Source organism: Moschus berezovskii, chromosome 18, assembly GCF_049115385.1.
Source record: "Moschus berezovskii isolate FMDL1 chromosome 18, NW_MosBer_1.0, whole genome shotgun sequence".
Taxonomy (NCBI): domain Eukaryota; kingdom Metazoa; phylum Chordata; class Mammalia; order Artiodactyla; family Moschidae; genus Moschus; species Moschus berezovskii.
The window spans coordinates 5,392,800-5,404,324 of NC_142477.1; positions in this window are offsets into that span (position 1 = coordinate 5,392,800).

An 11,525-nucleotide genomic window follows, 5' to 3' on the forward strand; every position below is an offset into this window, starting at 1 on the left:
TCATCCCGTTTTTGGAATGACCTTTATTCTGATGTCAAACTCCTACTGTTAGCAAACTCAGGTTCAGCTGCAGGTCGATCAAGAAATCAATACTGAGAGACAAGTGTTAGGTAACAGGAAAGACGGTTTTATTGGGGAAACTGCAGTCTTGGGTAGAAGGTGGACTTATGTCCAAAAGACTCAACTCCTCACTCCCTGGGTTTTGCTTGGAGATCACGTAGGAGAGGGCTATGCCAGGGCAGAGGGTTGCAGGGGCCATGATCAGGGCATGGACAGTCTTCCGATTGTGAGGCAACCAGGGGTCAGCATCACCAGCCTTCTGGTTCCATCCGGTCTGGGGTCCACATCTTGTGGGCAGCACACAGTTAAGTTCTCGGATCGGGCAGGGGTTTCGGTGTCTGGAAAACAGCTCGAGGGGCGGGGCTCACAGCACTGTCTCCAGGGGCGGGGCTCACAACACTGTCTCCAGGGGCGGGGCTCACAACACTGTCTACAGGGGCGGGGCTCACAACACTGTCTCCAGGGGCGGGGCTCACAACACTGTCTCCAGGGGCGGGACTCACAGTACTGTCTCGAGGGGCGGGGCTCACAACACTGTCTCCAGGGGCGGGGCTCACAGCACTGTCTCCAGGGGCGGGGCTCACAGCACTGTCTCCAGGGGCGGGGCTCACAGCACTGTCTCCAGGGGCGGGGTCACAGCACTGTCTCCAGGGGCGGGGCTCACAACACTGTCTCCAGGGGCGGGGCTCACAGTACTGTCTCGAGGGGCGGGGCTCACAGCACTGTCTCCAGGGGCGGGGCTCACAACACTGTCTCGAGGGGCGGGGCTCACAGTACTGTCTCGAGGGGCGGGGCTCACAGTACTGTCTCCAGGAGCGGGGCTCACAACACTGTCTCCAGGGGCGGGGCTCACAACACTGTCTCCAGGGGCGGGGCTCACAACACTGTCTCCAGGGGCGGGGCTCACAGTACTGTCTCCAGGGGCGGGGCTCACAACACTGTCTCCAGGGGCGGGGCTCACAGCACTGTCTCCAGGGGCGGGGCTCACAACACTGTCTCCAGGGGCGGGGCTCACAGCACTGTCTCCAGGGGCGGGGCTCACAACACTGTCTCCAGGGGCGGGGCTCACAGTACTGTCTCCAGGGGCGGGGCTCACAACACTGTCTCCAGGGGCGGGGCTCACAGCACTGTCTCCAGGGGCGGGGCTCACAGCACTGTCTCCAGCTCCTGAGGAGGATCTAAAGGGCCCCGACTCTGTGCTGCGCTCAGTTTAAGGACTGGCCTCTCACTATCTTGTCTCACGTGACTGCTTTCCTTTCTCTCCGTGTTTTCTCATTTCTCTGACCACATTTATTCTTTGGCTAACGTCTTTCTACAGACAAGAGGCAGGTGGATGACACGAGTGGGGAGGTCTGTCCCAGGAAGGCCCCAGAGGGTCCTGCTTGGCTTCACTACATTTCTCAAGACTCAGCTCGGGGCTGACCTCTCGGGAGACACCCCTGGAACAGGGCATCCTGCTGCTCTGTCCCGTCACGGCCCACATCCTCCAGGTCCTTCCGCCAACACTGCCTAGCCCTGGCTCCTCTGGACGCCCGAGGGGTCTGGCGGGGGAGAGGCTGGAGGGCGGGGACACACTGGAGCCACAGCATCTGTCCCCTCCCTCTGCTTTCAAGGGCTCCTCAGCTGTGGCCTCCTAGGCAGGCCTGCGGGGTTCCAGCCTGGCCAGGAGCCCTGGCTAATTTCCCATGGCCCCACCATTCATTCCCATTTCGGCAGCTAGTTACTTCCCTCACATGTGTAACACATTTCCTATATTCAACTTCCTCTCCTGGAAACTCCCAGGGCTTCTGTTTTCCAGATGAGAGCCTGACCCTCACCCACTGCTCAGAGACAGGAAACCTTGGTGGCCAAGGGGACAGCCTGTGGCATCAGGCCGGGTTGGGTCCCCGCTGACTCTCTCTGGCTGTGTGACATCGGACAATTTACTTTACTGCTCTGGGTCTCAGTTTCTCCACCTAAAGAGTGGGACATAAGAACACCTGGGAGAGATGCTGTGTGATAGCACAGAACCCAGTACCTAGCTCAGGATGCCAGTCTGCCTCCGTCATAGTGTGGCTGGAGGGGTATCCTGTGTCATAGCGTGGCTGGAGGGGTGTCCTGGGTCACAGTGTGACCTGAGGGATGTCCTGCGTCATAGTGTGGTCGGAGGGGTGTCCTGACTGGAGGTCTGCAGGGCACCCCAGCAGGGTGGTCGTCATCTCCACAAGGAAGCTGACAGACAGGAAGGTGTTTGCCCACGACCAGACCGTAAGAGGCAGAACTGGGACTCAAACCTGGGCAGTCCAGCGCATGACCACCCCTGTGCCTCCTCCACCCCAGCCACCGCCCCTGCCTGGGGAGACACGGTGCCCAGGCGGCTGGGGAGGGCCAGGTTAGGGGGTCTGCAGCTGGGGATGGACGCGGTGCGTTCTCAGCCAGGCAGGGTCCCTCCCTGTGCTTCTTGGCCTCAGGGGCCCTGATGTCTGGGCCCGTGTAAGTTTAGAACCCCTCCCCCGGGTGCCGATCCTCTCCTGCAGAACGGACGTGGACCACGTGGGTCGCCTCCGTGGCTGCCCCGGGAGCCTGGAGGCTGACAGTGGAAGCGGGAAGGAGCGGCCCCGCCGCCGGCAGGGGGCGCTCTTGGTAACTCCCACTGGGAGTGGACGGGCGCCGCGGCGCTCAGATGCCTGCCTGCCCCGGCCACTTGCATCTGGATTTCCCTTTCTCCTTTCAGGTTCAGAGGTTGCAGGACGTGGAGAAAGTCTGCCTAGCGGTGAGCCAGGGCTCTCGTGGGCCATACGGACCCTGTGCACGGCTTCCACCTCACTGCCCTGCCACACGGGACCACCTGGCTCCAGTCCTGCTGTGGTCCACACTACTCCTGTGGGCCCATCCAGGGAGGCCACCAGGCCCTGGAAGGGAGTATGAAGCATTCCACCCGCCCCTCAGTCTCCTCCCACCCCAGGGCCCTCACCTGTCCGGGCAGTGCTTGGGCCTGGCCTGCTCTTTCCCTGTCATCGGATTGCTTGCCTGACAGCGCCAATGGGCAGTAATTTGATTGGCGCCTGGGGAGAAAACAGGGCGGCTTTTGGCATCCGCATTTGGCTGCAGGAGAATGTGTTCAGAGAGCTATAGGCAAAGTGTCAGAGCCCAGGGTAGGAGTCTGGGCCGGGTTCTAGGATGTCTAGGGTCTAAACAGGGTCCTGGGAGGGCCCTGGGGGAGCAGGGACGCTGCGGAGCCTAGGGAAGGGGAGTGACCCTGCGCGGCTGCGGTGCAGAGTGTGCGGTGGTGAAGGCAGTGGGGGGAGGGGGAGGGGGAGGCCCACGGGCTGGGGGCGGGGGCGGGGGCGGGTGGGAACTGCCCGCCAGGTCAGGGAGGGTTGGCATGTCGTTCCCGCTGTGATGGGGGTTCTGTCATCGCTCGCGGGATCAGATTTGTTCCCGTGACCAGAGGACGCTGGGGCAGGTGGGCAGAGCGGCGGCTGCGCGCGGTCCGAGCGGCCACCTGGCGGCGCCCGAAGGGGGTGTGCGCGCCGCCCTCTAACGCCCTCTGTCCGGCGGGACTCACCAGGGAAGAACCTTTTGTCCCTGGCCGCGGCGGACGTTTCCCGGTGACTCAGGACGGTAAACAAACTACCCGGACGGCCCACGACGTCAGGCGCAAACGGCGACCTTGTAGCCGGGCGAGTGCGCGGCGGAGTCCGGGTGGCTGTTCTGCGCGCCCGCGGAGGAGGCCGCAGCCACCTCCGGGCACTGAGTCCTGCTGGGGACCCCAGGGCCCCTTCCTGGACTGCTGCAGTCCGCCGCGAGGGGCGGGGGTAGGGGGATGGAGGTGTGGACATCAAAGTCTATGCGGCCCCTGTGCCCACAGGCAAACACCCTCCCCCTCCAACCTGCCCGATGATTTACACCTGGTCGGGAAACCTGCAGCCTTGCCCCAGCCCCTGTTCCACCAAAATCCCCATTTATTCAGAATCCTGTTTCAGAAACACAGTTTAAATAAACCCCTTCCTCCCCAAACTCTAACCCAAGGTGTTTTTACCCCAACTCTGCTGGGCCCTTTAGTGAAAAGTGAGTGAAGTCACTTAGTTGTGTCAAACTCTTTGCGACCCCATGGACTGTAGCCTACCAGGCTCCTCCGTCCATGAGATTTTCCAGGCAAGAGTACTGGAGTAGGTTGCCATTTCCTTCTCCAGAGGCTCTTTGTGACCCAGGGATCGAACCCAGGTCTGCCACATTGTGGGCAGATGCTTTACCGTGTGAGCACTTCTGAAACCAACAGCATCAAACCTTGGGCTTCCCAGGTGGCTCAGTGAAGAATGAGAATCTTCTTCATGAAGAAGATGAGATGGTGAAGAATCCATCTGCCAATGCAGGAGACTCGGTTTCTAACTCTGGGTGGGGAAGATCCCCTGGAGGAGGGCATGGCAACCCACTCCAGTATTCTTGCCTGGAAAATCCCATGAACAGAGAAGCCTGGTGGGCTACAGTCCATGGGGTCCCAAAGGGTCCAACACGACTTAGCAATTAAAACACCACACGACCATCCCTGGTCAGTTATGTGTGTGACAAATATCTCCATTTTCTAAAGACTTTACAGACACGCCTTCCACGTTTTTGTCTTTAATCCTGCTGGAAACTATTTGTGTGTGTCTGTGGTATGTCAGAGGCTCAGTTTCACTCTTCCCCTGTTTGGCTAATGGATTCCTGCCAAACACTGAGGTCTATGATTCCTCCATCTGCACTTTGATCATGGCCACGTATGAAGGGTCTGTACATACCCTGTGTCCCGGCTCCGTTTTATTCAGTCAGTCCCCTTGTCACCTGTTTCATTCTGTGTGTGATCACTCATCACTACAGCGGTTCTAAATATCACTTCCTAGTGACAGACGCACAGGCTGCTACGTCAGCGCCTTCCGAGTGCATGTTTTCCTGCACAGATGCCCTGGGACACCACGCCCTCCTGCCCTTATGGCCTCTGGCTGATCTCTTGGCCTCCTGGTTAGTCATCACCTTAGGACTTGCCTCCCTTCTTCCCTGCAGGACAGTGTCTTCTGTACCCTTGCTCTCCTCCCCTGTTTTGGTGGAGTGTTCTTTTAGAGGCTTTCTGAGACCGTCACAGGAGTGAACTTTCCAAAGCTTGCACTTTCAATCACCTGACTGATAGGTTGGCAGGGTACAGAATTCTGCTACTACTACTACTAAGTCGCTTCAGTTGTGTCCAGCTCTGTGCGACCCCACAGACGGCAGCCCACCAGGCTCCTCTGTCCCTGGGGTTTTCCAAGCAAGAGTACTGGAGTGGGTTGCCATGTCCTTCTCCCACAGAATTCTAGGTAGGAGCAATTTTTCTCCTAGGACATTGAAGGCATTTGCAGCCCCTTATGACAGATAGTATTTTCCAGAAATGGCCAGAGCAGCACGTCCAGCCCTGAATGGTCTTCCAGAACCCCGCTGCTCTCCACCAGGACACCCCTCAGACCTAGGCGGGTGTTTGGGATGCCCTGACAAACAGCAGGCGTGGGAGTCAGGTGGAGTGACTCTCCAGACTAGGGCACGACAGACAGAGGGCTTCCTCCTGTCTCTCTTTCCTGGACTCTCTGCCCTGGAAGCAGTTTCCTTGTTCTGAGGAAGCCCTGGCCAGTGGGGAGGCTGCACGTGGGTGTCCTGGCTGGTAACGCCAGCTGAAGCCTCAGCTGGGAGGCAGCATCCTTCCCAGGCGTGAATCACCAAACTTTCAGATAACTTCAGGCCCCAGGCTGCAAATCACCAGCGGATTCCAAGTGGTGCAGAAGTAGACTGCCCCCTCCACACCTGCTCAAATGGAAGATTTGTGGGCAAAATAATTGCCGGGATTTGCAAATGTAGCTTGTGTGACAGAACGGCCCTCCTCACGCCAGTTACTAGCAAAGCAGAGCTGAGGACATGGCAGTGAGCCCTGCACCTGTGGAGACGGGGGTCCAGCCAGTCACGTCACATAAATGTGCAATTCAGTTCAGTCGCTCAGTCATGTCCGACTCTCTGCGACCCCATGGGCTGCAGCACGCCAGGCCTCCCTGTCCATCATCAACTGGAGCTTGCTCAAACTCATGTACATTGAGTCAGTGATGCCATCCAACCATCCCATCCTCTGTCGTCCCCTTCTCTTGCCTTCAATCTTTCCCAGCATCCGGGTCGTTTCAAATGAGTCAGTTCTTCGCATCAGGTGGCCAAAGTATTGGAGTTTGAGCTTCTTTAAAAAATTATTTATATATTTATTTCTTGTTGTGCTGGGTCTTTGTTGCTGCATACAGGCTTGCTCTGCCTCTGGAGAGCAGGGGCTCCTCTTGAATTGGGGTGCACAGGCCTCTCATGGCAGTGGCTTCTCTGGTTGTGGAGCACAGGTTCAGTAGGGGTGCACGAGTCTAGTTGCCCTGCGACATGCAGGTTCTTCCTGGATCAGGTATGGAGCCCGTGTCCCCTCCATTGGCAGGCAGATTCTTTACCACTGAGCCACCAGGGAAGCTGTAAATAACTTTTAAAGTAATGTGAAAGAAAGTGAACTGTGAAATTCCAGATGTTCAAGCTGGATTTAGAAAAGGCAGAGGAACCAAGGATCAAATTGCCAACATCTGTTGGATCATCAAAAAAGCAAGAGAGTTCCAGAAAAACATCTACTTCAGATGGTGACTGCAGCCATGAAATTAAAAGACGTTTACTCCTTGAAGGAAAAGTTATGACCAACCTAGGCAGCATATTAAAAATCAGAGACATTACTTTGCCAACAAAGGTCCATCTCCTCAAGGCTATGGTTTTTCCAGTAGTCATGTATGGATGTGAGAGTTGGACTATAAAGAAAGCTGAGCGCCGAAGAATTGATGCTTTTGGACCGTGATGTTGGAGAAGACTCTTGAGTCCCTTGGACTGCAAGGAGATCCAACCAGTCCATCCTAAAGATCAGTCCTGAATATTCTTTGGAAGGACTGATGCTGAAGCTGAAATTACAATACTTTGGCCACCTGATGCGAAGAATTGACTCATTGGAAAAGTCCTTGATGCTGGGAAAGATTGAAGGCAGGAGAAGGGGACGACAGAGGATGAGATGGTTGGGTGGCATCACCGACTCAATGGACATGAGTTTGAGTGAACTCCGGGAGTTGGCGATGGACAGGGAGGCCTGGCGCGCTGTGGTTCATGGGGTCTCAAAGAGTCGGACACGACTGAGCGACTGAACTGAGCTGAACTGAAAAGAAGGTGAGCATCTCACAAGTTCCCAGCACCCGGTGCCCAGTGCTGTTTATGGCAGCACGCTTGAGCCTTCCCAGAGAATGGGGGACCAGTGGGGCATCTGCTTCTCTGCAAGTTTGGCTGAATTTTCTGGTGACCTGGAGATGATGGGAAAACAGAGGGCAAAGCCCCATGAGGCCTGTACTGGTCGCTGTCTGTGCTGAGGCCTCCCTTCTGCCCGCCCCTGGTCTGGCGCCCCGGGAGCTGCTCGCGAAGGCAGCCTCTTTCCTCCCAAGTGTAGGTGGGCCCAGAACTCAGGCAGCTGTCACCCAGCCGAGCTGGAGGACCACCCCTCGGACCTCAGGAGAAGAGACTCGGGGTCAGGAGCCCCGCGGGGCCCATCACAGCTTAGGGAGGACCGCAGGTGCAGCCGGCAGGAAGAGGAGGCCCCCCAGGGAGGGTGTGGGGAGCTGGCCTGGGGGTGCAGGAAGCTCTGGCCCAGCCAGTCCTCACCCACCCCAGCCCCAGGTCTGAGCCAGTGCTGGAGCTGGAACCAGCCACGGGGCCTTGGAATATCCCCCGGGGGTGGACCCCAGCCTGGGCAGGTGTGCAGGGCGAGTGACTCCTTCCATCTCTTAAGAAAGAGTCAATACTGAGTGTTTACCACCACTAGGCATGCTGGGAGTGCGGCAAAGAGCAAAAGAAGCAAAAGTCGCTCCCCTCAAAGAGCTAACCTTCTGGGGAGAGACAGTGCCTACAGCCCCATGGGCGCAGGCCGGGAGACAGGCAGTGGGGCTCAGCCAGCCTGAGGGGGCTGGGAGGGCAGCGGGGTGTGGGGGGCTCTCTGAACAGTGCTCAGTGAGGGGAGGGCTTCCCTGGTGGGTCAGAAGTTAAAGAATTCACCCACCAAGCCAGAGACGCATGTCCAATCCCTGGTTTGGGAAGACCCTCTGCAGGAGGAAACGGCAACCCACTCCAGTATTATTGCCTGGAGAATCCCATGGACAGAGGAACCTGGCAGGCTACAGTCCACGGTGTCGCAAAGAGTCGGACAAAACTTGGTGACTAAACAACAACAGCAATGGCGAGGGGCAGGTGTCCCCAGGCAGAGGGGGAAGGGTGAGGGCACAGGCGGCCTCCTGGAGGGGGCAGGGACCCCAGGCAGCAGGGATCCAAGGGGGAGCAGAGCAGGGGCTCTGGGTGGGCCTGGGGAGAGCAGCTTGGAAGAAAACTCAGGGAGCCAGGGAGGAAGGGGCCTCGTGCATTGGGAAACACCCCCAACACACCAATGAACACGAAAGGAAAGGCAGCAGATGTGCGCACCAGGCTTTATGTGTTTCAAGATAAAACGCCAAACCCCTGAAGGCTTCCTGGGAATTAGAAATTACTTTTAAACGCAAGAGTCTCAAATTTACCCACAAATCAAAGCCTGGGAGTGACAGACACCACCTGGGGGAAAAGCACGGGGCCACAGGATTCCACAGTCAGCCCAGCGGGCCCGTCTGTGCCCAAGGCAGCCGGCCATGGAGAGGTGTCCAGAAGCCACAGGATCCCACAGTCAGCCCAGCAGGCCAGTCTGTGCCCAAGGCAGCCGGCCATGGAGAGACGTCCAGAGGCCACACAGCTCCCACAGTCAGCCCAGCGGGCCCATTTGTGCCCAAGGCAGCCAGCCATGGAGAGACGTCCAGAGGCCACACAGCTCCCACAGTCAGCCCAGCGGGCCCGTCTTTGCCCAAGGCAGCCAGCCATGTAGAGGCGTCCAGAAGACACAGGATCCCACATTCAGCCCAGCGGGCTCGTCTGTGCCCAAGGCAGCCGGCCATGGAGAGGCGTCCAGAGGCCACGCAGCTCCCTGGGGAACCAGCGTGTCCTCCCCTGTTTCTCAGATGAGGAAACCAAGGCCCGGACAGGTCAAGGCGTGTGAAGGCCACGCAGCTCCCCCGGGCCTGCCCCCATGCCCGCAGCGCCCCCAGCGCACCCTGCCCACTCCTCTCATCTCGCCCGCCTGTCTCCCTCCTGACCCACCTCCCGCCTCCTGCCTGAGCCTGCCCACTGTCTGTGACATCTTCCGCGGCAGAAAGCAGGCTCCCAAGGACCGAAGCCTTTCCCTGTGTGCTTGCTGCTGCGGCCCGAACATCCAGGCGGCACCTGGCACACGGCGGTGCCTCTGAGCAGTCCTGACCTGTTAGGTAGTTAGAATAGGGAAAAGGAGTCCAGAATGGCGGTGGCCAAAAGACAAAGAAGGGAAAAGCCCATGACCATAGAACAAAGGAAGGTCAGCGGACCGGAGTGAGGACCTCAGGTAAAACATACAGCCCTCCTGGCTAGTGCAATTGACACAGGGCAGGTTCAGGGGAAGGAGACGAATGTATAAAAGGGGGAAGCCTAGAGGACTGGGAGCTTCTCTTCTCTCCGCATCTTTTGGGTCAGCCCTCCCTCACGCATCAGTTCAGTTCAGTTCAGTTCAGTCGCTCAGTCGTGTCCGACTCTCCGCGACCCCATGAATCACAGCATGCCAGGCCTCCCTGTCCATCACCAACTCCCGAAGTTCACTCAAACTCATGTCCACAGAATCAGTGATGCCATCCAGCCATCTCATTCTCCGTCGTCCCCTTCTCCTCCCGCCCCCAACCTTTCCCAGCATCAGAGTCTTTTCCAGTGAGTCAACTCGTCGCATGAGGTGGCCAAAGTATTGCAGTTTCAGCTTTAGCATCAGTCCCTCCAATGAACATCCAGGATTGATCTCCTTTAGAATGGATTGGTTGGATCTCCTTGCAGTATAAGGGACTCTCAAGAGTCTTCTCCAACACCACAGTTCAAAAGCATTGATTCTTCGGCGCTCAGCCTTCTTCACAGTCCAACTCTCACATCCATACATGACCACCGGAAAATAGCCTTGACTAGACGGACCTTGGTTGGCAAAGTAATGTCTCTGCTTTTTAATATGCTATCAAGGTTGGTCATAACTTTCCTTCCAAGGAGCAAGCGTCTTTTAATTTCATGGCTGCAATCAGCATCTGCAGTGATTTTGGAGCCCAAAAAAATAAAGTCTGACACTGTTTCCACTGTTTTTCCATCTATTTCCCATGAAGTGATGGGACCAGATGCCATGATCTTGGTTTTCTGAATGTTGAGCTTCAACTTCAAGCCAACCTTTTCACTCTCCTCTTTCACTTTCATCAAGAGGCTTTTGAGTTCCTCTTCACTTTCTGCCATAAGGGTAGTGTCATCTGCATATCTGAGGTTATTGATATTTCTCCCAGCAATCTTGATTCCAGCTTGTGCTTCTTCCAGCCCAGCGTTCCTCATGATGTACTCTGCATAGAAGTTAAATAAGCAAGGTGACAATATACAACCTTGACGTACACCTTTTCCTATTTGGAACCAGTCTGTTGTTCCATGTCCAGTTCTAACTGTTGCTTCCTGACCTGCATACAGGTTTCTCAAGAGGCAGGTCAGGTGGTCTGGGATTCCCATCTCTTTCAGAATGTTCCACAGTTTATTGTGATCGACACAGTCAAAGGCTTTGGCATAGTCAATGAAGCAGAAATAGATGTTTTTCTGAAACTCTCTTGCTTTCTCCATGATCCAGCGGATGTTGGCAATTTGATCTCTGGTGCCGCTGCCTTTTCTAAAACCTGCTTGAACATGTGGGAGTTCACGGTTTACATACTGCTGAAGCCTGGCTTGGAGAATTTTGAGCATGACTTTACTAGCGTGTGAGATGAGTGCAATTGTGCGGTAGTTTGAGCATTCTTTGGCATTGCCTTTCTTTGGGATTGGAATGAAGACTGACCTCTTCCAGTCCTGTGGCCACTGCTGAGTTTTCCAAATCTGCTGGCATACTGAGTGCAGCACTTTCACAGCATCATCTTTCAAGACTTGAAATAGCTCAACTGGAATTCCATCACCTCCACTAGCTTTGTTAGTAGTGATGCTTTCTAAGGCCCACTTGACTTCACATTCCAAGATGTCTGGCTCTAGGTCAGTGATCACGTTATCGTGACTATCTTGGTCGTGAAAATCTTTTTTGTACAGTTCTTCTGTGTATTCCCGCCACCTCTTCTTAATATCTTCTGCTTCTGTTAGGTCCATACCATTTCTGTCCTTTATCGAACCCATCTTTGCATGAAGTGTTCCCTTGGAATCTCTAATTTTCTTGAAGAGGTCTCTTGTTTTTCCTATTCTGTTGTTTTCCTCTATTTCTTTGCATTGATCACTGAGGAAGTCTTTCTTATCTCTCCTTGCTATTCTTTGGAACTCTGCATTCAAATGCTTATATC